This window comes from Gekko japonicus, unplaced genomic scaffold (assembly GCF_001447785.1).
Source record: "Gekko japonicus isolate JY-2015 unplaced genomic scaffold, Gekko_japonicus_V1.1 scaffold198, whole genome shotgun sequence".
Classification (NCBI taxonomy): Eukaryota; Metazoa; Chordata; class Lepidosauria; order Squamata; family Gekkonidae; genus Gekko; species Gekko japonicus.
In genome coordinates, this window is record NW_015161409.1 from 881,039 (window position 1) to 907,099 (window position 26,061).

The 26,061-nt window shown below is 45.3% G+C and overlaps 1 protein-coding gene across 2 annotated transcripts in view; it reads left to right on the top strand.

The window, feature by feature from the left end:
* The window catches only part of KCNK10 (potassium channel, two pore domain subfamily K, member 10), a 107,640-nt gene that overhangs the window by 37,956 nt on the left and 43,623 nt on the right, over positions 1-26,061 (top strand). The gene's annotated exons all lie outside the window — the stretch shown is intronic.

The following is a 26,061-nucleotide window of genomic DNA, read 5'->3' on the forward strand; positions in this document are numbered from 1 at the left end:
GAGCGGTTCTTGCTGGTGTGTTTGATGAAAACAAGGGCTTGTTAATTAGAACGAGCGCTTGTTATTTAAATGTCAAAAAGAGAGAGTCTCTTTTTAAAAAATTCTGTATCAACTGGGTCAAATCGGCTGCCTGTGAAATGAACTTGGAAGAAAGTGAATCCTGTTGGAAGCTAATTGAAGCAAATTTTGAGATCCATTTTACCTGTGTATGAACAAAATTGCTGGTGGATTACAACTGACATGAATCTATTCCCTCAGTCTCCTCTATGAATATATGATGGCAAACAGTTATGTTTGTTTTTCTCTAACAAACTCAAAAGTGGTTTACAGATAGTCCCCATCCAGAACAGCAAGACCTGGTTAGCTTCTGTAGTAGAACTGTGTCCTGATATTTTATATTTATGGGACAAATGTTTCCTAAAAGTGCATATTTGACATCCAACGACATCCAGTTTGGTGTAGTGGTTAAGTGCACGGACTCTAATCTGGGAGAACTGGGTTTTTTCCCTTCTCCTCCACTCGCAGCTGCTGGATGACCTTGGGCAAGCCATAGTTCTGTCAGAGCTGTTCTTGAAAGAGCAGTTCTCTCAGAGCTCTCTCAGACCCACCTACCTCACAGGGTGTCTGTTGTGGGGAGGGGAAGGGAAAGGAGTTTGTAAGCCGCTCTGAGACTCCTTTGGGTAGTGAAGGGTGGGGTATAAATCCAATCTTTTCCTCTTCTTCCTCTATTTCATTTGAATGTTTGTGATGTGACAGTTGGCATTTAAGGTGTTATTGGACTCTTCACCTTTTCCAGAGGGATAAAGCAGGTAGACCTGATGTGAGGGGAAACCCCCTTCTAGCCTGAAGGTGAACTTTGGGTAGCTCTCAAGACTCCCAGAAGGACCTGAGGTGTGACAAACTATGGGAAGAAAATGTGCCACACCTGTGAAGGGTTTCTGAGAGAACCTGTATTGTACAGAATACTTTAACCCTGGCTCGTAGCTACAGTGGGGCTATTGGGGGCTCTGCCCCCTTCCTTAAAAGGCCAGTCCCACAAGATTTTTTGAGAAGAATACGGGGGCCATGTACACGGCCCCCTTCTTCTCAAAAGCATTTAAAGGGATCCTTTAAATGCTTTTGAGAAGAAGCGGGGGATGGTGTGGGTCCCTGGTGTCCCCAGGCTGGTGGCTGGTGGCCTTGGGGGTGGATTGGAACTGACATAAAAATAATTTTTTTTGCCCCACAACACAAGCCACAAAATCCTGGGTACAGGCCTGATTTACCTTATTAAGACTGACACATGAGAAAATGTGGGCTTGATCTATGAACTGTGACAGACTTAGTATAATTTAAACTTTAGCCGATGGCAAGTGCTTTTCTCCAGTAGAAGGAGCTTGCCCCTGATTCAAGAGGTTTTTGGTAGAAATTGCCTCCACTGGTGAGTCAGATTTTTTAAAGTCTAAAGCTTGAACTTTGGAATCAAGTAAATAAAGTACATTTGAATGATGAAACAAGAAACTTGTGAGAAGTCTGAATATTTCACAAATAGTTAAAATCCTTTCAAATACCCTGTTTCACTGCTATCACTGTATTGGTTATTCATTTAGTATATTTTATCCTGCCCTTCCTCAGAGTGAGTTAAATGCCTCACAACTGGGTGATACATTCAACTGGGTATTGTTCTCACTGAAAGCCTCCAGCCACAGTTAAAGGCACCTACAACAGGAGGGAGGAGGAGGAGATTGGATTTATACCCCGCCCTTCACTTGGAGTCTCAGAGCGGCTTACAAACTCCTTTCTCTTCTCCTCCCCACAACAGACACCCTTGAGGTAGGTGGGGCTGAGAGAGCTCAGAGAGAACGGCTCTTTCAAGAACAGCTCTGACAGAACTATGGCTTGCCCAAGGTCATCCAGCAGCTGCAAGTAGAGGAGTGAGAAATCAAACCCAGTTCTCCCAGATTAGAGTCCACGCACTTAAACACTACACCAAAGGGGAAAGGTGTACTTTTATACTGTTAGCTCCTGCCAACCTAGCAGTTCGAAAGCAAGAAATTGCAAGTAGATAAATAGGTATCACCTCGGTGGGAAGGTAACAGCGTTCCGTGTACCTCAGCGTTTAGTCATGCCGGCCACATGACCACGGAAATGTCTTCGGACAGCACTGGCTCTTCGGCTTTGAAACGGAGATGAGCACCGCAACCCTAGAGTCGGATTCGACTGGCTTTCAAGCAAGGGAACCTTTACCTAAATGTTTTAGAGCTCGTTGTATGATGGGCCCAGTGTTAGGACCTGCCCTAGACCAGTGCTGCAGTGGGACAGAACCTCCTACTAAAAAAAAAAAGGATCCCCCTCCCACAGCTTATGACAAGGCTCCAAGCATCTCAGGGTCCCCAGGGGGAAGTCCCAGGGCCTGTCTTAGAACAGTAAGCTCCATCAAGGAAGCTGGTGGGAGTAGAGAACCAGGATCTCCTGTGTTAGATCTGTCCTCATCCAGAACCCCCAGTCCGCCCACCAGAACACCTAGAGTGAAGACAGCAGTGGGCTGCCTGAGCAGAAGCTTATACCAGGAGGATCAGTACATGCTTAGCATCCCAGAGGGGCCCGTCCTGCTAAGGAGAAGGCAAGCTGGGCTTTGACTCTTGGTGAGCTCTGAGCTCCCACTCATCATTGAGTCTTACCAGTCTCCTACCACCTTGTACTTCAGCCTGGTCAGCATCCCTGCCCAGTGGGGTCTAGCCCTACAAGTCTGCATTTGCTACCCTTGTTCCTGATTCTTGGGGTGGTTCCTGCACAGCTTCGTGCCAGCTGAGCTACAGCCCTCTGAAATGTGACTTTCTGACTAGGCCTGAAGCGGGACACATGGTAAAGGCACTGAAGCAGTGTGGTCCCCAGAGGGCTTTATTGCTATTCATTCCATGTTCGTCCCAGCTCTCCTCCGAGGTGCTCACAGTGGTGTATATGGTTTCCCTTGTCCCATTTTATCTTCACAACAACCCCATGAAATTGATTAAGCTGAGAGAAAGTGCTTTTCTCAGCATCATGCGGCAAGCTTCATAGCTGAGTAAGGACAGGCATGTGGGTCTCCCTGGACAAAAAATGGCACTTTGTTCACTAGGCCGTATTAAATTTACAATCTACCTTAGACTGACATGAGTGAGGGGGGAAAACTCTAAACTAGCAACTGGCATTAACCTGTTGTTGCAACAACCACCAAGAGTGTTGTCAGAATAACAAAGAGTTTAAAAATTTAACCTCTCCTATGACAGCTCATGTCATCATTCAGCTGCTAGCCTTTAAGCTGTCACAAGAATCTTTGTTTGTTTCAGTTTGATGGGATGGAGCAGTCATGGCTGACAGTGAGGAAATTAGAAAGGGAGCATCCAACCGCAATAGATGCCCAGGCAAGATCTGTTTGAGGTTCTTCAGTAGGGACTTCCATAAACCAGTGGATCATGACCCCCCCATGACAACTTCTGTTAAGGAAAAAAAAATATCTTCCACTTCTTGGAGTTAATTTTTCGTTCATGCCACAACATGCTGATCTGTCAGAAGACGTCTGCTCTCTTTGATGTATTTTCTTAGGAAAATTTGTATAGAAGTATATACATTTCTAGTGGCCGCGGTGGCTCAGAGGTTAAGACCCTGAGCTGCAGACTGGAAGGTCTGTAGGTCTGCAGTTCGAGACCCTAGTGCTGCATGATGGAGTGAGCTCCTGTCTCTGGCCCCAGTTCTTGCCAACCTAGCAGTTCGAAAGCAAGAAATTGCAAGTAGACAAATAGGTACCGCTTCGGTGGGAAGGTAACAGCGTTCTGTGCACCTTGGCGTTTAGTCATGCCGGCCACATGACCACGGAGAAGTCTTTGGACAGCGCTGGCACTTCGGCTTGGAAATGGAGATGAGCACCGCAACCCTAGAGTTAGACTCAACTGGTTTTCGAGCAAGGGAAACCTTTACGTTTACTATATACATTTCTAACATGCATCATCAGAGGAGGCTTCTTCCCATTGTTACAGGTTGTAATTCACAATGGAAAAGTATTTAGTGGGTAGAGATATTTATTTCAGTGTTAGCAGGGAAGACATTTTGTACAGCATTGGTGTTAGTTCCATAGATGAAGGTAAGCCAGATGCTTATTTCTCTGATCAATGGAATACTTGAGGGCTATGCTGTACTTTTGTTTGAGAGCCAGTTTGGTGTAGTGATTAGGAGTGCGGACTCTAATCTGGGAGCACCGGGCTTGCACTCCTCCACATGCAGCTGCTGGTGTGACCTTGGGTCAGTGACAAGTTCTTTCAGAGCTGTTCTCTCAAGGGCAGTTCTCAAGAGAGCTCTCTCAGCCCCACCTACCTCACATGGTGTCTGTTGTGGGGAGGGGAAGGGAAGGGAAAGGAGATTGTAAGCTGCTCTGAGACTCCTTCGGGTAGTGAAGGGCAAGGTATAAATCCAAACTCCTCCTCTTTTTTGTTTTGCATTGAGAATGTCAAGCCCTCTTGTTTCTTTCTCTTGGGTCTCTGAGCAGCTGAATTGTTCTGGAAATAAATGAACATCTTTTTGGCAAGCGGGAGAACCCCAATTTCTTACCCTTCCAGCCATATGCACCAACCCTGTTCCAGCTCCCCTTCTACTGAGGCTTCAAACATAATCCGAGGAAGGAAATAGATCTAGTGAAAAGACCCATGGCTTTGCCCAGCCCTGAAATCTATTGGATGTAGGAGAGAGTTTGGAGGACAAACAGCAGAGGAAACGTCCTACTAGAGAGAAGCTCAGAGAAATAATTTTATTTATTTATTTATTTACTTTTTAAAATATCCCACCTTCCCCCCCAATGGGAATGCAAAGTGCCTCACATCATTTTCCTCTCCTCTGTTTATCCTCACAACAACCCTCTGAGGTAGGTTAGCCTGGGAGTGGTGTAAGGTCACCCAGCGAGCTTCCATGGCACAAATGAGGATTTGAACCAGAGTTTCTGGGATCCTAGTCCGACACTTTAACCACTTCACCATGAAGAACCCACCTCTTTCGTTCTGTTCTCTAAGGCCATGTTGGTGGTAAAAAGTGCCATCAAGTCACAGCTGACTTATGGTGACCCCAGAGGGTTTTCAAGGTAAGAGACATCCAGAGGTCATTTGCCATGGCCTGCCTTTGTGTCATGACTCCGGTATTCCTTGGAGGGCTCCTATCCAAGCCCTAGCCATGGCTGAAGTACAACCAGGGCTAATGCCATGAGAGGGATGTTCCGCTCAACTTCTTCACTCCCCATTGTGTAGCATCTTTACACATATGCCTTTGTGAGTGGATAAGAAATAAGAAATGACGGAGAGGACAACGACTAAATTAAAGGGGTACGTGACGCAAGTTCTGATTTTGCCTCAGCGTAATGCAAACAGCACTAGTGCTACCATCAAGGTTCTTAAGAGAGACGGGGAGGAAAGATGTTTAGTGCAGCATTAAAAGTGTGTTCTATATTTCAGGTTTGGGGTTGAAGGTGAGTTCAGGCTAAAGTCCACTGTTTTTAATCCTTCATGTGGACGTACAAGGCTCCTTCCACTGAGTTTCATTGATAGTTTTAAAAAATTTCCACCGACTGTGTTGTATATTGTACACTGTATTCTGTGTTCTTGCCTGGCATGGAGCATACATCCCCCCCCCCAATTCTTTAACCTCATTGGAGGTATCTCCAAGCTTAATGAAGAGCAAAGCAATGTCATTGCAGAAGCCAGCTGTTCTGAGCAAGTTCCTGCTCAGGGGAATTTGCTTTTGTCCTCAGGCTTTGCTTCAGTTAAAGGCGAATTGTTTCCATAGAGTAAATTAAATAGGTTTAGCAGCTTATTGTGTCAAATGGCTTACAGCCAGCAAGTGCACAATATTGGTGGAAAGTATTTTTGGCCAGCGAAGGAAAATTTCTATCTGATTTTGCTTAGTTGCTGGAAAACCAGTAAAGCGTGTCTCCTAGGCGCACTTCTTTTGCATATAAAATGCTCCCCGACCTGTGGTTTTAAATAAAGCTGAGGGCAGGGAGACAAAATAGTGTTTTGGAGTACCATAGCAAAAGGATTAATCCTTTCCATTTGGATTCGCTCAACAAGGATCACCTCCCCATACTTGGCTGCTGCATCCTACCGAGCGCTGACCTGCCTGGGAGAAGATGTATTTAGAATACTGGAGGCTAGTGAAAGATCTGCTTTCCCTTTGGCTCTTCTGGTTGCATTCAGAGTTATCCCTCAGGGGCAAGTGTTGCTGGGAGAATCAGAGTTACAGATGTGTTGAGAAGCAGATAGTTTCCCCCCCAGACTTTTCTATCTTTTTCCCCTTAAGCCAGTATAATCATTGAGAGAACTGGCGGTGATGGGGGGACGGACGGGACACACATTGAAGTTTATACTCAATATAGAATGAAAGGGGGCGGAAAACAATTAACAAATGAATCACATGGCATATTCTAAAGGAACCTGAAATTAGATTAACTATCTAATTCTAAGCCTGGTTACCCAGAAATGAGTGCCATTGAATTTAGAAGGGCTTACTTCCAGGCAAATATTCTGCTTCAATGTGTTTCTTTTTTAAGTAGCCAATTCATGCATTACAGATTGTACAAGTTGTGACTGGGGGTCCCAACTCTGTGTAATGGACATGAGCTGCTCCTGAATTCCTGCATGTGTATATGGAGGCTCCCCCTCTGCAAGATTTTTCCAATCTGAAATGGCCCCAGGGACTATTTGACCCTTTGGGGAACATACTTGGTCCTATAACGTGTGACAGTTGCCAGGTTATTTTATTCCTCCCAAATGATTGTGCTGCTTTCCAGGGTTCAGAAAAGTGGAGGTCACTAGGGAAGACAGGAATGGCTGCACTCTAGTTCAGAGGAAGTGGAGCAGGTGTGATTAACTGGGTGCAGGTTCTAGGATGGATATATGTGGAGTCCAAGCAGAGGCAGTGAGATCAGTCCTTGAGGTTCAGCAGCTGCTGGATTAGCTAGGAAAAACTATTTCAGGGCAGCCTGAAACAACTGGAGCATTTATTTATTTATAATTTATTTTATTAAATTGGATTTAATAGGCCGCCCTTCCTGCAAGCAGGGCTCAGGGCGGCTTCCAACAATATTAAACATTCACATCCAAGTACATTAAAACACTTGAAGAAATAACCATCAGTAAAAATAGTATGCAGAATACTTTAAGGTAGCAGGGAATCCTAACTCCTCAGTCTACTTGGGGGGGGAGGGGGCCAAGAGAAATGGGGAATCACATGCGAGTGCCAGAAGAGGTCTCATTGCTGTCCTCAACCGAAAGCCCGGCGGAACATCTCCACCTTGCATGCCCTGTGGAAAGGTAACAGCTCCTGCAGAGCACCGATGTGATGTCTTCTGGCAGAGCATTCCACCTGGTCGAGGACAGCCAGACCTCTCTCAGGCCGGGGACCACCAGGAAGTTTTTATTTCCTGAGCGTAGTGATCTTCCAGGGGCATACTGGGAGAGGCGGTTCTGAAGAAATGTAGGTCCCTGACCGCTAATGGCCTTAAAGGTCAAAACCAGAACCTTGAACCTGATCCGGTGCTCCTCTGGAAGCCAATGCAGCTCACTCAGCACTGGTTGAATATGTGCTGCACGAGGGGTCCCTGTGAGGACCTGCGCAGCTGCATTTTGGACCAGCTGTAGCTTCCGGGTCAGGCACAGGGGCAGGCCCACCTAGAGCGAATTACAGTAGTCCAGCCTGGAGGTGACCATTGCATGGATTACGGTGGCTAGGTCAGGGCGAGACAAGTAGGGAGCCAGCTGCCTAACCTGGCGAAGTTGGAAAAATGCCAGGTTGGCAACCTTCACAACCAGGGCTTTCATAGATAAGGAAGAATCCAGAGTCACGCCCAGACTCCTGATGGTCTGTGCTGGTGATATTTTTATTTTATTTTTTAATTTATTTATAATTTGTTTTATATCTCGCCCTCCCCTAAGGCTCAGGGCGGCTAACAATTGGGGCAAAAGCCATAATTAAAACAAGATAAAAACATAACAATAGTACAACAAAGTGCTGGTGCTCTGATGTTCCCAGTTCCAAAATGGGTTCCGGTAGGGTGGATTCGGACCAACGACGTAAGTTCCAAAGCGGCAGATAGCCAGTCTTTTTCCCAGGGCCCGCTTGCACCCTGATGGTATCTCTGCCAATTTTTGGCGACGGTGCATTGATGGAACAGTAGCGGCGGCGGCTCCTACTCAAAAGCCTGGCAGAAGAGCTCCGTCATGCAGGCCCTGCAGAACTGTGCAAGATCCCGCAGGGCCCAGATCTCATCCGGGAGTTCATTCCACCAGGTAGGAGCCGTATCCAAGAAGGCCCTGGCTCTAGTCTTGGCGAATTTGCCGTCCTTGAGGCCTGGGGTAGTCAAAAGATGTTGCCCCCCCAACCGTAGTGCCATTGGGGGAACATATAGGGAAAGGCGGTCCCTTAGGTATGCCAGACCCTGAACATAGAGGGCTTTAAAGGTAAGAACCAGCACTTTGAAGCGGATCCGGTACGCTATTGGCAGCCAGTGCAGCGCCTTCAGCACAGGCCGGATGTGGTCCCGCCTAGGGAGTCCCATCAACAGCCTGGCTGCTGCATTCTGCACTAGCTGCAGCTTCCGGATTTGCGACAAAGGCAGCCCCAAGTAGAGGCACACCCTCAAGGGTCAGGAGCTGGCAACCCAGACAAGTTTCTTCCACCCAGCCACAGAACCTCCATATTTCCTGGATTCAGTTTCAGCTGACTCTGTTTTAACCATCTCACTACAGCTTCCAAACCCTTGGCGAGATTCCTGGGGACGGTATCTGGCCGGTCACCCATCAACAGGTATAGTTGGGTGTCATCATCATATTGATGGCACCCCAACCCCAAACTCCGCGCTAGCTGGGCAAGGGGGCACATATAAATGTTGAACAACTTCGGGGAGTCCCCTGAGGGACCCCACACTCCAGTGGGTATCTTGTGGACACTATCTCTCCCAGTGCCACCCTCTGTCCCTGACCATGGAGAAATTAGGTGAGCCATTGTAAGGTTGTTCCACGGATTCCAACGTTGGCGAGGTGGCGAGTCAGTAGGTCATAATCGACTGTGTCAAACACTTCTGTAAGATCGAGTAATATCAGCAGTGCTGACCTGCCTCGATCCAGCTGTCTGCGGAGATCATCTGTGGCCAGGGCGCAACCCTGATTGAAATGGATCCAGCACTGATGCATGCTCCAGAAATTTCTGGAGCTGTTTGGCCGCCGCTCTTTTGATTACCTTACCCAGGAACGAAAGATTCGAAACTGGGTGGTAATTTGGTTTTCTTCAGGAGTGGAACAGCCACAGCCTCCTTCAGCCCTCCTGGGAAGATTCCCCGAGCCCAGGGACAGGCTGATAATATCTCTAAGAGGGCCTCGCAACTTCTTATTGCTGGCCTTCACCAGCTTTGAGGGACACGGATCCAGGAGGCACGTGGTTGGCCTAACAGCAACCATAATTCTGTCTACATCAGGCTTGGGGAGTCAACTGAAGGTGTCAAAAACCGAATCCAGAGACGTCCAAGGGGCCTCCAGTTCACATACTGTATCAATATTGGCTGGAAAGTTGCGGCAGAGTGACGAGACTTTATCTGTGAAAAAGCTCGCAAAAGCCTCACAGTTTAAGGTCAGATTTCTATTATTTGGGGTCCTCTCCGAGAGGGACATATGATATCTAATTATCCGAAACAATTGTGCCAGGCGAGAGCTGGCAGATGCAGTGGAGGCCGCATAGAACTCTTTCTTTGCGGTCTTCACTGCCATCTCATAGGATTTCATAAATGTCTAGGGAAGGACTGAACTTGAAGCACAGAGTACATTCCTAGGTTAAGCCAAGACACATTGGGATCAGGCAGAATCCAAGAACTGAGATGGAGCAATCAGAGTTAGAGAAGAGAATCATGGTCAGAGGAAACCAGGAAGAGGCAAAAACAGAGAGACCAGTTGATTTCTTGGTGCTGTTCATGGCTTGCAAAATGCAGTTGAATAGAAAGCCAGTCTCCTTCCGTTCCCCTGGCAGTTACTGTTGTGGTTTAGGGACCATTGAACCTGTGCACTGGCCGCTTTGAATCACTAGCAGTTGAATCATAAACAGAATCACAGCCTTCTAAGTCCGTTGAAGTCAGTGGGCTTAGATGGGTATTACTCTGTTTAGGACTGCACTGTAATCGTGCAAATTAATTTGAGGTAGGTGTTAGAGCTTCCCATGGATAAAGTATGCTGGTCTCTCTTGATAGTCTAATACCATACGATTATCATGTTTGCCAACACTCTTGCATGATCATTGCAGCATGGTCAGAGCTACTGTTGTTACTGTGTGTACTGGGGGGTGTCTCTGTTTCTGACCTCAAATTTGCCAACCTTCAACAAAAGGACTTCCAAGGGAGTCTCCAGCATGAAATATCTGAATTGGCATTTATTAAGACTTTCACTCTATCCACCTCTCCTGAGCTGAATCAGGATTTAGGATTTTGATCTTGTTATAACTGTGACTCTCCACCCATTACAGGAATTAACTGGTTTAGCATAAGTAGTGAAAGGTCTCTGTATTTTCCCCAATGAGCTTTGAATTTTACCTAATTACATTTCAGCCTGTACTTCCTGCATTTCACAGCCAATTGATCCTGCTGTTTGTTTTCAGACCTCCCAGATCAATGACTGCATAGTCAGGATGTACTTATAGCATCTGAAGAAGTGGTCTCTAGTTTACGCTGGAATAAGATTTTGTTAGTCTCTAGGGTGCAGCCAGACTTGGGTTTATTTTTGCTGCAACGGATTAACACACCTACCTCTCTGATGTTATTGTTGTTGAGGTTTCTTTAGTACCATCAATGGACATGGGGCTTTATAGAGCATACTGAGTTTGTGGAGGGGGGAACAGCATAAACAGGAGTTTTACCATGTCATTGTTGACAATGGGGGAGATAACAGAGGAAGGAGGGAAGGGAAGGAAGCCAGTGTAAAAAGGGAACAATATGTGCAAATGCACTTATACGTGAGTAGGCTGCGTTTCAAGCTTATGACTATGAATTATATATGCTGTGATTCCAGTTCATCCCAAGTGCAGATCCAGCAAACATTTCCTTCTGAAGATGATTTTACCGTAGTGGAAATTGACTCATTATTCACTGTTTCCTACTGTCTAAATGCTGGCGTGGAGCTATAGACACCATACAGATTGGAGAGGCAGGCAAAACCTCCCATGCACTAAAAATAATACTTAGCATATATAGTGCTCTGGAGCATTCAGAGCCCTTTCCGTAATCCTTTGCAGCAGCACAGCAGGGTCAGTCTGTGTTTTTATGCCCATATTGCAGCCAGGGAATTGAGGATGAGTGATCATGGCTTGCCTAAAGCCACCTAGCGACTTGATGGCTGGGGTGAGGTTGGAACCACCATGAGCCACTAGGGCTGTGCCATTTCTCAGTCTCATTTTGAGCTCATCTAATCAGAAGCTTTTAAAATTATATTATGTTTATATTATGTTTGGATGTTTGGAGTTACACAAGAAAAACAAAAGTCAGTATGTGGATTTGGCGACAAAGAAAAATAGGTTATTTTGTTTGTTTAATTATCTGTTTGCTGGCAAGCTATAAGTAGATTTCAGTGATGTGTTAGAAATATATTGGTATAAGAATCAATGCAAGCATATTCAAAGCTGTTGAGTAGCCTTTTCCTTGAATCTAGCTATTGGCACAAAGGAGGCAGATCCATTCATCCGACCAATTTTAACTCCTAAAATAATGGTCCTAGTTCAAGAGTGGGAGGGACAACAGATGGCCCTGGAGGCGGCATGCAGCCTGTTAACACTGGTGGTTTGGCCTGTAGTCCCTACCACCAGGTTTGTGACACAGCAGGCATTGCTGGACTCTTGCCCTCAGTTGGATGCAGCTCCTAGCAGGGGCTAGCTCAGCAGTGTCAGGGCAGCTGGTGCCAATGTAGCAGCACCAGAAGAGATGGGTGGTGGGCAAGCTGTTAATAATAACAACAACAACAACAACAACAACAACAACAACAACAACAATAATAACAACACCTTTTGATTTATTGATCGCTCAATCCTGCAGAGCTGCTGGCTCTGAGCGATTTACAGTTACACAGGTTTTCACAAGGGACTAACAATGATAGGGGTAAGGGAGGACAACATATAATTCTTTAAATCGCACACGTTTGCAGCCGACGGGGATTTTGTTCAGCTTTAGGCTTCAGTTGTGTTCCGGGCGGCATTCATTTTGGCTTGGCTTGATGACGTTAGTTCTTCCTGGGCTGCTTTGAGTCGTAGCGCCGGACTGCCACCGCCTGGCCGGATTGGCCCATTACAGGCTTATTGATGCCGAAGAGGTCTTTTTTCCAGGCTTCCGAGCTGGACATTCCATTCGCCGGCTAACACCTCCCCTACGGGGGTTTAGTGTGCCCACCCTCTCTAAGGAGTGGTACCCATTTTATCTACACGCCGAAGCTTTCGAACCGCTGGGTGGACGGCGAGCTGGGGACAAGGCTGGTAGCTCACACCAGTGCAGGCTAGAACTGACAGCAACTCTGTTCAGTTCAGATGTTAATCAGAGGATAAATCCTCTGTGCCACCGCTCAAGAAGTACTGTTTTTCCTTTCCTGCAGGTGGGTAGCCATGTTGGTTTGAAGCAGGAGAACAAAGTTCAAGTCCAGTGGCACCTTTAAGATTATTGTCTTTATAATGCTAACAATGAAGAAGGAAGCCAGATTTATAACAGTGAAACCGAGTGGAGGTTGACGAATTAAATCCCCTTTCCCTTCCTTGCACAACATCAAGGCAAACTGAAGCTGCATGTGGGACAGGATGGTGATGTTCATCTCATCTCAGCCTGAAGTATTGCCAAATCCTCAGCCTCCCTGAAATTCATGAGGAAGTGCCTGATGGTGTCACAGGACAGTGCTGGTGATGTCATACTTTCACAGTATGGCCATCGGGGTCAGTTTGGCCCATGTGACTGTTTCAAGTTGTGCACTGCTGTCCTAGAAGTTCAAAGAGGCTACCTCTATAAAGAGCAGCATGGTGTTTTCCCCTCTTCTTCCTCATAGGTGCCATTGAATATTGATTACTTGGAAACCAAGCCCTATGAGGAAAGGCTGAGGAACTTTGGTATGTTCAGTCTGGAGAAGAGGAGGTTGAGGGGGGACGTGATTGCTCTCTTGAAGTATTTGAAGGGCTGTCACTTACAGGAGGGCAGGGAGCTGTTCCTGTTGGCAGCAGAGGAGAGGACTCGCTATCATGAATCTAAATTAAGGGTGGGAAGATACCAGCTGGGTCTTAAGAAAAACTTTTTTTACAGTCAGAGTTGTGCAACGGTGGAATCAGCTGCTTAGGGAGATGGTGAGCTCCCCCTCACTGGCAGTCTTCAAACAGCGGCTGGACAAACACTCGTCAGGGATGCTCTAGGTTGATCCTGCATTGAGCAGGGGGTTGGACTGGATGGCCTGGATATGGCCCCTTCCAACTCTGTGATTCTATGGTTCTATGAATATGTAACATATCAGCTTACCTAACCTGCTCCAGTTCATCAGCTTTCTTTTGCAAGGGGTGGAGAAACTCACAGTCTGGTGATGTAATTTCATGTTACAGAGAAAGAGACTTGAGCCCAGTACCTTAGAGACCAACAAGATTTTGGGGGTATAAGCTTTTGAGAGTCAAAGCTCCCTTTGTCCGATACAAGTTGGGTTGGAGATTCTGAGTCTTTATATCCCAGTCAGAAGACTGGAGGGGTGTTGCAAAGAAGGAACTCAAGATGCAGAGGTACATGTGCACATTGATCAGCCTGCTTAGATCAGAGGGGAAATACTTCAGGGGCAGAAAATTAGCATCTGTAGTGAGGTAAGAATCCAGAGATTAAGAGAATTATCCCAGATAAATAATTGAGAAAGGGATGTGAGGCTGCTGGCTTTAGGACATGTTTCTGTAATACCCAGGGTTTTTTTGGGCAGGAACGCACAGGAACGGAGTTCCGGCTGGCTCCCAAGTTGGCCACGCCCAGCAGGAACTCATTAGCATAATAGGCCACACCCAACAGCAGAAACTCATTAGGATTGGCTACATTAGGGGTGTGTGGCCTAACATGCAAAGGAGTTCCTGCTACAAAAAAAGGCCCTGGGTTTTGACAACAAACAAGGTAAACAAAACAACAAGCAAAAGGTGGGTGTGGCTGGATAACCACACTTCTGGTAACATGTGGGTGTGGCCTAATGTGCTAATGAGCTGTGCTGTCAGGGGTGTGGCCCAATATGCTAATGAGTTCCTGCTTTTGGGTGTGGCCTATTATGCTAATGAGTTCCTGCTGGGCTTTTTCTACAAAAAGAGCCCTGGTAATACCATTTGCATCCCTGCAGTGAGATGCAGTTCCCCAGCTTGGCCCATGGAAGGCAGTTAGCTGCAAGAGCTGAATGGAAATCGCATGTTCAAAGGTAGTGTCCTTCAGCGGCAGTTGCTGAGGTACCTCAACAAGGGGAAGGCATTGACCTTAAGAAACTGCTTTTAAGCCTTCTGGGGAATCTGGCTGGCCACTGTGCAAAGCAGTTTCAGAAGGCCGCCATGTTGTTCCGCAGTAGAACAGCTAGATTCGAGTCCAGCAGCACCTTAGAGATCAACAAGGTTTTTGTGGTACAGGTTTTCAAGAATAAAAGCTCCCTTTGTCGGATGCTGATGAAGGGAGCTTTGACTCTTGAAAGCTTAAACCTTCCAAACCTTTTTGGGCTCTAAGGTGTTACTAGACTTGAATCTAGTTGTGCAAAACAGGATGCTGGATTAGATAGACCGTTGGTCTGATCCAGGAGGACCATGTGGAAGTGTGTGGAGGTCTGCGTGCAAAAAGGGCCGGATCATGCCTTTTATTAGCTGGTTCATTCCCTTGCTTCATCTGTCTTCATTTATGGTAAGCTATGGCAGCTTTGGAGATTGGGGAGCAATATGGACAAGAGGTGATAAAGGAGGCACATGATGCATACATTTCACATGCTTATTTGAATGGTTCAGACAAATCTTCAGCTCCAGACCTCTAGTACAAGCAAACTGAGAAGACCTAGGCTTGTTATTTTGATGGGCTGCTTTTGTTCTGGACAAAGCTCTTTTAAATCCCTTGGCTTTATTTATGTCATGCAGTAAAGCGTGATACTTACAGTGACCTGCCTGATGCTAATATCTGCTGCTGGGAGCATTTGTGCATTAGTGAGAACGGTTTGGTCCCTGCCTCTGTAATAAAATCATCAATGTCTTATTCTGTCTGAAGGCATCACACTTGAGGTTATCTCTGCTGTGCCAGGCAGGGAATGTGTAGCTGTCACTTGGCCATTACATAGCACGGTTATTATGATCTCCACATATTGTGGGTTTTATCCATGAAAACCAATCTGTGAAATGAAGGCAACATGAAAACCCTTTAAAATAGCAAAATCAGAAATAGTGTAGAATGACTGATCCTTGATCCCAAGATGAATTTGTGTGCCATTGAATAAGAACAGTTAACGTAAGGTTATACTGTGCAAAGAAATGTAAAAAATAAATAAACTCATATAAGTATAAAGGTTATAAGTCCCAAATATAATAGTAAGTTGTGGGAGTAAGTAAGTAAGTAAGTTGTGGGAGTATGTCAAAGCTGAAATATTGAAATCTGGAGGCAGTTGCTTTCAGTCATTAATGTACCTTATTACCTGTGAAAATTGATTTCGTTTGTGGAAGGATCATCAGCTTTGAAGAAAAGGATCGTTAGCTCTTGAGAAAGAAAGTTGCAAAACAAGAAAAGAATAAGAGTTTGGATTTATACTCTGCCCTTCATTCGGAGTCTCAGCGCGGCTTACAAACTCCTTTCCCTTCCCCTCCCCACAACAGACACCCTCTGGGGCAGGTGATGCTGAGAGAGCTCTGAGAGAACTGCTCTTTCAAGGACAGCTCTGACAGAGCTATGGCGTGCCCAAGGTCATCCAGCAGCTGTGAGTGGTGGAGTGGGGAATCAAACCCGGTTCTCCCAGATTAGAGTCCACACACTTAACCACTACACCAAACAGCTTGTATCGATAGTTTGTTTGGTGTGGATTCTTACTTACTACAAGCTTCATCACCCTAATGAAGTTGGGAGAAAGCGAACTTTCTTACATAGCAGGATAATTCTTTGGAAAGTTTTCCTATGTCATATTTTTCAAATGTTTGGAACGGACACATTAGAGACTGACTTTTTGATTTATATGTAGTTGTAAATGTATTATATCTAATTTATATTTACTGTTATATTTGGTATAAAGCACACTTATAACCTTTATAATTATGAGTTTATTTTTACATGTTTTTGCACAGTATAACCTTGTTTAAGTTAACTATTCATAGCCATGTCCCCTGTTTACATAGGTGGTTATCCCTCAGAGTCTCCTGGGGCTTCCCAAATGCTGTTGTAGACGGCTGGAAGAGACAGGTCTGCCAGCTTCCACAACAGTGCAGAGATTCAACTCTGGATTTCCCAAATCCTCATCCAACACAGTAACCACAACACCACCTTGCAGTGTCAAGGACTGCAGCAAGAAGTGGGAATCACCAAAGCCTCCCGCCTCTGGCTCCATTTGTTGATTGATAATGAGGGGGAAGGAATGATTCCCCTCACACTTTTGCCCCCCCCCTTTGCTGCATCCCACTTGTACAAGTCTTTTGAAAAAGATTAGGATAGTAAAATGGTATCACCGTTGTATAACTTCTAGTGAATTTCAGTGGATCTTGTGCAAGAAGCCTCCTTAGTAGATGCCAAATGGCATCATAGTTTGGAAATGACAATTACTGGCATAAGAACATAAGAAGAGCCCTGCTGGATCAGACCAATAGACCATGTAGTCCAGCATCCTGTCTCACACAGTGGCCAAACAATCGATCTGGATGGCCAACAACAGGGCACAGAGGCTGAGGCCTTCTCCTGGCTCTGGGATTCACAAAGAAGCAAAAAAGTCATTGAGTTTCTCTGCTTCCTCCCCATCTTCCTTTAGCAATCCCTTTATTCCTTTGTCATCCAAAAGCCCCACTGCTTCCCTGGCTGGTCCTCTGCTTTGGATATATTTTAAAAAAATGTTTATTGTCTGTCTCGATGCTTTTAGCAACCCGCTCCTCAAAATCTCTTTTTGCATGCCTATTTATTGACTTATATTTCTTTTGCCAGAGCATGTGGTCCTGTTCAGTTCATTGGGGCAGACCTTCCACTTTTTAAAAGTGGCAGTGCCTTTTCTAACCTGTGGAATACATTCTATTTACAGTTGCCAGCTCTGGGTTGGGAAATACCTGAAGACTTGTACTCTCATTCCCAAGTTCTGTTACTCTCTTGTCAATATTACCCTGAGTGTTTACGCAGTTATCCCTTTGGACTAACTCGTCCCAAACCAGAGGCTCCCCAGCTCCTGTCAGCTTTCTCCCCGGGATTAGTTTAAAAGCTGCTCTGCTGCCTTTTTGATGTTAACCACCAGCAGCCTGGTTCCCTTTTGGTTCAAGTGAAGTCCGTCTCTATTATGCAGGTTCGACTTGTCCAGAAAGTTCTCCAGTGCCTAACAAGCCTAAATCCTTCGTCCCGGAACCACGTTCACATCCATGCATTGAGACCCCTGATCTGTGCCTGTCTAGCTGGCCCTACACGTGGAACCAGCAGCACTTCTGAGAATCCTACCTTTGAGGTTCTGGCCTTTAACTTTCTGCCTAGTAACCTAATTTTTTCCTCCAGGACCACACGGCTACATTTCCCAATGCCATTGGTGTGAACATGCACCATGATTGCTGACTCCTTCCCAGCACTATCAACCTGTCTAAACAATGCATGATGTCTGCAACCTTTGCACCAGGCAGGCAGGTCACCATGCAGTGAAAACGCCTGTCACAGACCCTACTCTCTATATTCATATGATTGAATCACCCACTACCAGAAGCCCACATCCCCCCAGCCCCCCAGGGTTATCCTCAGTATAAGAGGATATCAGTCCATCATCCAAGGAAGGGTCCTTTCTAAGGGATCACATCCCTCCTCTTTAGACTGATGCCTTCTGAGCTCGAGACTCTCACTCTCCACACAGTGTCAGCACAGGAGTGGGACTGTTCTGGTAAGTCCCTGAGATACTCTTCTGCAAACCTGTCTCTCTGTCTCAGCTTCTCCAGGTCAGCAATCCTAGCCTCAAGGGAATGAGCCTGCTCCCTGAGAGCCACAAGCTCCATGCAGCGAGCGCACATGCACAATTTCCACCCAGTGGGTAGATAATCGTACATGTGGCACTCTTTGCAAAACACTGGATAGCCCATGCTCCCTGCTGATTTTCTACATTCATAACTGGTTAGTGGTTTAAAGGTATGAGTGATGCAGGGTCCTCAGGCCCAATCCCCAGGCTGAGAACCACAGGCCAAGAGCCCTTTGACTCTTGCCAAAGGCTTACACCTCTGCCTAGGAGGAGCCTTACAGTTCAGAGGCCCACAGCCCCTTCTTCTCAGCACCAACAGCAGAGGGTGGGACCTGCACCAGCCCCAGGCAAACAGACCCTGCTCAATGAGCAACAGACCAGACAAAAGACCCAGACAGACCCAGACAAAAACACCACTCTCCAGAAGGCTACAAGCACCCACTCACCCTCAAATTATCTCCTCTCACTCTCCATTAATGCTCCCCAGTAGTTTAGCCATTTAGGAAAGGCAAAAAAAAAAAACTGTCACCTTCCCACCAGCTCTCTCCTGTGTTCTTTCTCTTCTTATTTGTTGTTGGTGGGTTAGCATTTGTGCTGCACAGTAATGGCTCTCTAGGACAAAAAGACCGTCCCTTCTGTTCTTTGCTGTTACTGCTGCTTTTAGATATTCTTACTGGATGGTTGAAAAGTTTCTACATTCTGATTTTAACTTAGAGCAGTTTGGGACTGATTGGAGGCATATGAAATTATGGCAAATATTAATTGGTGAACTGAAAAAAATTCTGGTGTCTTAATGGAGGAATTGTAGGAGAAAAGGTAGAAGGTGTTTCTATACTGAGAGTTTCTTAATCAGAGTTTGAAAAAAATAAACCCCGAAAGTGGTGAGTAAGTAAGTAAGTAACTGGTGAGTAAGTAAGACTCATTGACTTTATTCATTCATTTGCTTCTAAAAAAAGTAATTATAATAGGCACCAGAACCCCATGAAGACCAACATAGAGATGTTTTAATCATCCTAAAGGAAATTATAGTAAAAAAAGAAATCAATGGCCAGCATCTATAAAAGGTAAATAGTAGAAAGATTAGCACATTGTAATTGGGGAGGGGCTATGACTTAGTGGAAGAACCTCTGCTTTGCATGCAGACGGTCCAAGGTTCAATCCCCAGCGTCTCCAGTTAAAAAGGACCAGCTAGTAGGTGATGTGAAAGACCTCTGCCTGAGACTCTGGAGAGCTACTGACAGTCTCAATACACAGTACTGAACTTGATGAACTTCCCAAATTATATCTCACATGTGTGGTAGTGTTTTGGGCCCTGGAGTGCCCAACCTTGCTACTTCTGCCTCAATCTGGACTAATTCACAGGCCACTCAGGCAAACTTTCAAACCATCTGGCGACTCTGGATGATACTGGCGATTCTAGAGCATACTGGGATATGTGTAGGCACATCTATTCCTCTACTGGATTTGCAGTCTTCCCATGCTCCTGAATTCATCATTTTCCCCATAATCACATATTACAGTGCTGTGCAGGACTGCTGTTTACCAACTCCATCTGCGAAGTGGCTGCAACCATTTAAAATCTGATGCAGCTCTTCTTCTTCTTTTTTTAAAGTCATTTATTTCGTTGTCAGCTCAACGCAGACTATTGCAATGTGTTCCATGTGCAGCATTGATAGAGCACTGCTTGTTCTTTTCTTTCTCCCCAAAGGTAGTAATGTGGGCAATTAATTGACCACCAGGGAACATCACTTTCTGATTGGAACATGTTACCTGACAGCTTTCTTTAGGGGTTGCATTGCTATTTACAGTTCATTCACTTTTCTGAGGTGTTCTTATAGAGCATGACTGCAGTCTAATTTATTTTTAACGAAGACAGTGATTCTTGAGAACATCATGTGAACTTAAATGATGCGTGCTGTACAGCAGGCCCTCCAAAGCAGGCAAGTGGTGGTCTGCCAGCTAATTAAAAGGGGTTATCATGAAATTGGAATCCTTAAAGGTGTGGTAGAGAGCTGTCACTGTTTTACTGAGAGGCTTCATTTCATGATGAGATCTTAAAAACATAAGAGAAGCCAATGTTGGATCAGGCCAATAGCCCATCCAGTCCAACACCCTGTCACACAGTGGCCAAAAATACCAGGTGCCATCAGGAGGTCCATCAGTGGGGCCAGGACACTAGAAGCTCTTCCACTGTTGCCCCCCCCCCCAAGCACCAAGAATACAGAGCATCACTTGCCCCAGAGTTCCTATCTATACCTTGTGGCTAATAGCCACTGATGGATCTCTGCTCCATATGCTTATCTAATTTCCTCTTGAAGCCGTCCATGCTTGTAGCCGTCGCCACCTCCTGTGGCAGTGAATTACATGTGTTAATCACTCTTTGGGTGAAGAAGTACTTCCTTTTATCTGTTCTAACCCGACTGCTCAGCAATTTCATTGAGTGTCCACGAGTTCTTGTTTTGTGAGAAAAGGAGAAAAGTACTTCTTTCTTGACAGGCTCTATCCCATGCATAATCTTATAAACCTCGATCATGTCACCCCTCAGTCATCGTTTCTCCAAGCTAAAGAGCCCCAAGTGTTTTAACCTTTCTTCATAGGGAAAGTGTTCCAACTCTTTTATCATTCTAGTTGCCCTTTTCTGTACTTTTTCCAATGCTATAATATCCTTTTTGAGGTGTGGTGACCAGAACTGTACACAGTATTCCAAACGAGGTTGTACCATTGATTTATATAGGGGCATTATGATACTGGCTGATTTGTTTTCAGTTCCCTTCCTAATAATCCCCAGCATAGCATTGTCCTTTTTTATTGCAGTCGCATGCTATCTCAACATTTTCAGTGAGTTATCTACTATGACTCCAAGATCTCTCTCTTGGTCAGTCTCCGCCAGTTTGTACCCCATCAATGTGTATTTATAGTTAGGATTTTTGGCTCCAATGTGCATCACTTTGCACTTGGCCATATTGAACCACATTTGCCATGTTGATGCCCAGTCGCCCATCCTTGACAGATCCCTTTGGAGTGCCTCACAATCCTCCCTGGTTCTCACCACACTAAACAACTTCGTATAATCCGCAAATTTAGCCACTTCACTGTTTACTCCCAACTCCAAATCATTAATGAACAAGTTAAAAAGCATAGGACCAAATACTGAGCCCTGCGGTACCCCACTGCTTACCACCCTCCACTGAGAAAATTTCCCATTTATACTCACTCTCTGTTTCCTATTAATTAGCCAGTTTTTGTCCACAAAAGGACTTGTCCTTTTATCCCATGAATTTTTTAGCTTACTTAGGAGCCTTTGATGAGGAATCAGAAGGCCACCCACCGCTCAGGCTCCACTGGACTGTTTTGGATTCCTAGCTATCGGGGGTGGGGGGAACGTGCAGATCTGTCCTCACAGAGGAGGGAGAGCTTGTACCCGAATAAAACTTGCTCTTAAAGGTGCCACTGGACTGTTTTGGACCGGGGGCCGGGGGGAGACCTCTGCAACTTACCTGGCTGCTTCTTGCTCTGAGGGCTGCTGGGAGCAGGGGGTGGGGCTTATTGCATGTGCCCGCCCCCTGGGCTTCTTACTGCTGGAGGTCCGCTCCTGTCTGCTCCTGCAGAAATGACCCCTACTTCTCTTACAGAACACATGCTGAGTCTGCCTCGATAGTCTTTGTTCATCAATGTACCTACTAATTCTTTACTTAATAACAGTTTCCACCAACTTGCCCGGTATCAACATCAGACTGACTGGCCTGTAATTTCCAGGATCTCTTCTGGAACCCTTTTTAAAGATGGGAGTGACATTAGGTACCTCCCAGTCCTCAGGAATGGCAGCAGATTGTAATGAAAGATTACATATTTTTGTCAGGAGATCCACAAGTTCACATTTGAGTTCTTTCAGAACTCTTGGATTTATGCCATCCAGGCCTGGTGATTTATCAGTTTTTGTCTATCAGTCGTAGGACCTCCTCTCTCGTCCCCTCAATCTGACTCAGGTTTTTCAACACCCCTCCCAAAATCAGAGGTTCTGGTGTGGGCAAGCACTTATCATCTTCCACAGTGAAGACAGAGGCAAAAAATGCATTTAGCTTCTCAGCCATTTCCCTATCATCCTTCAGTACTCCTTTTACTCCTTGGTCATTCAAGGGCCCCACTGCTCCCTGGCTGGTTTCCTGCTTCTAATGTATTTGAAGAAAGTTTTAGATCTTCCCTAAATAATCTTCCAGATACATTCAGGGGGGTTCTGGAATATTGCCATGAATCTCTACATTCATTGAGAAGGGATCCACAGTCAGATAATGAGACAAACAGGGAAACCTCAAAGAGTTGCAGAAGTCAGTTCATTTCCCCCTGTATTTCCTTACCCACACTCAATGCTCCCTCTAAGCTGTGGAGTATTGTGAGCAAAAATTCTACTTGGTGAGCTACTGGCATTAAAGTTGTGAGTGAGCAATCTGGCTGCTACATAAATTAGTTTGCCCTGGAGCCCTCCTTCCTGAGCTACGACAAAAATGTGCAAATCGGAGGCTAAGAAACTGTGACCTAGCTCACACTAACTCAACTTAGAGGGAACACTGCCCACAATATGTCCTCCTCCTTTCCTCATGACAGCCCCCATATCCTCTTCCTTTTCCCTGCTTCTTTCTCTACTTCCCACTCACCAGCATTTATTTCATCTGCTTTCCCAGTCTTCTGCTTCATTTATTAACTTCATTTATATGAAAGCAGCTTATATCATTCTCCTGTCTTACATTTTCTCTTCATAACAGTCCTATGAGGTAAGTCAGGCTGAACGTCACTGAACCAAGGTCACCCAACAAGCTTCCATGGTAGACTGGGAATTCAAACCTGGGTCTCACAGGTCCTAGTCTGACATGCTAACCGCTGCACCAAACATTTTTGGTTACCTTCCCTGCCTCCAGTTGAAGTGTTCCATTTTGTTTTTCTTTAAGCATGGGAAAGATTGGTTTTGACTGAGATCTCTGACAAAGAGACGAGTGTGTGGAAGCAAGCAGAAACTGGGAGTATGAATAGAGAAATGAGGCCTTAGCTGAGTGAAGGAGTCTTGCCTTGGACTGCTAGAAATCCCTGCTCAGGCTTAGGTGGGTAGCTGTGTTGGTCTGAAGCAGCAGAACAAAGTTTGAGTCGACTAGCATCTTTTGTTCCGCTCAGACTTAGTTATTTTTATTCTGTCAGCCAGAGGTTTTTCATAGCATTGATTTCTAGAACTGTAATTTGTTCTAAGATCTGGTTCTTAGGATTCTGTAGTATCTACCATAAATAGAAATTGTGGCTACAGTGTTGGATCAAGCACTGCATTTCTGCTACTGCAATTATTCCTGACCACAGAGTGCAACTTTCCTAGCCCCTCACTTCTGTGGCAGTCTAAAATGTTTCCTAGAATCAAATTCCTGAGGAAGTGGGGACCGCTAAGGACAAGATTTCAGGGGCCATTTCAGGTTGCCACAGGACAGGGAAGTGGAGAAAGTCACACTCTACAGGCAAAAGTCCTTGCACCAGGAGAGAATGCCGTGCTGGTTCCAACCCATGTTAAGTGCCATTGCTGAGACCCAGCGTGAAGTAGTGCTTCGTGTGTGGACATGAAGTGAGGAAACCTGGGTTCAAACCTTTGCATAGGATAGGAAATTCTCGGACTTTGACTCACACATCCTCTCTAGGCCTAACCAGCTACACACTGTTGTTGTGAGGAGAAAAAATGGTATAAGGCTACCTGAGTATCTTGACGGAATGCTGGGATATAAACGTGTTGATGAATGATCCCTATTCTGTCACATGAATATGATGAATTATCCAGGAATATATTAGTAATAGAAGTGGCTACCTTTGAGTGTTCTTTAGACTTAAAAAATGATACGTTTTCTATGTATGCTGGGTTTATAGCCAACCAGATTCCCTGATGGGTCTCATTTTGACATTATATATTTCTTTTGCAGGAAGGCAGATTTTAAATTGACGGATGTTGGGGTTTTTTAAAATTTTTATTCCACAAGAATAAGCTCTCCTGTTCAGTAGCAGCTTGAGACTTGCTTGTTCTTGACTCCCCTCATTTTTCTGATTGTTGTTGTTGTTCAGTCGCACAGTCGAGTCCGACTCTTCGCGACCCCATGGACAAGATCACGCCAGGCCTTCCGGTCTTCCGCCATCCTCTGAAGTTTGCTCAATTTCATGTTCGTTGCATCTATGACACTGTCTAACCATCTCATCCTTTGTCGTCCCCGTCTTCTTTGATCTTTCAATCTTTTTGACCTTCATTTTTCTGATACTGTCCCTATTTTCTACTTGTATAAGATGTCTCTTTGTCAGAACAGTGTTGGTGTTTGGAGACAAATAGACTGGGTTTCCAAATGAAAAAGTCATTGTTGAAAAAAATCCACGAGCAAGATGCTAGAAGCCTTCTGACTGCTCCTCGTATGTCTTTCTAATGATTTCTGTAAGGATTTTTAGTCGGTCATCACTTGATAGCTGCAACATCAAGAGATGACTTGCATAGTGTATTCACTGTCACAGATATATACTACTGAGGATGCTCCCATATATCCTCACCTCACTTCAAATGCAGTGGTTTCTAGGCCACAGTTCACACAATCAGTGAGTATAAAGAAGGCAATAAGGGATGTACCTGCATGTGTGTACTATCTGAACTTACTACCTCCTAGTCAGTGTGTGACTGAAGCCCAAAGTGCCCTGCGTCCCTGGTATTTTTCTTCACAGTGGCAGAACATAACATTATTTCCCAAGGTGCATTGCACCTTTGGCTGAGCAGAACATAAATGCAGATCTCACAGCACAGTTCATGCCACACACTGTACTGCCTCTGGTAAGTGAAAGACAATGTGTCCCCTGGCATATGTAACAGCACTTTCGTTTCCAGAGTCATGGCCTGTTTGGCTACTCTAGCTGTTGATTAAGCCAAGTTTTGCTCCAGTGGGTAAACAAATGCTCTCTGCACTGTTAGATTCTGCTGCATAACCAACAATTTTCCCCAAATACAGCTGGAAATGAAAGAAACACATCTCTCCTTTACCCTACAACTCAGTTGTGTGGTTATATCACTTTCTCTCCCATATGCTCCTTTCTCTTTCTGCTTAATTGAATTATCCGGATTTGGAGAAAATTAAATAATCCAAATGTAACTTGCATCCAAAGCTACTAGTGAATAGTGCTTAAGTGTATGATCTATGTCTCAGATTCAAATCTCACCTCAACTAGTGAACTCAATAGATGCATTTGGAGGATGTATTTATCTATATCCTGCTTTTCTCCCCAGTTGGGACTCAAAGCAGCTTAGAATATCTTCCCTCCACACTCTCACAACAACAACCCTGTGAAATAGGCCAGGGTGAGAGTTTGTGTTGGATGTTACGTTACCCAGCAAGCTTCTATGGTTAGAAGTGGGGATTTGAACCTGTGTCTCTGTTACTGTCTCCACTATGCCATGCTAGTTCTATTAAGCTGGTTTCAAGAAGGCCATTATTCTCTAAGCTGCAGGACCAAACAGTTCTTGAGTTGCATCCAGCCAATATGCTGCTGATGTCAGAGAGGAGAGTGACCTTGCCTGGTTTCCCTCCTTCCTACACCTTCTGTTCCCCCCCTGGCATTTTATCCACAAGAAACCCGTGACACTCAGCACCAGTTTTGTTTGGGAGGACATAGGCTGCTATGCTTACATGCATGAGCACTCCATGCAGCCTTTTGCATAAATCTGTCACATGGATTGTTTTATGCCCTTTATGCCAAGTCCCTGTCTGCTGAACACTAATGGGCTGATCCATATGGTAAGTGTGGTCAAACATGGCGTGATGCTCATAAAATGGTAACACAGAGAAGAACTTTACCTAGCCTGTGCATCACATCTGTGTCTGCCATCAGTATCGTCCCCCTCCTCCCATTTACAATA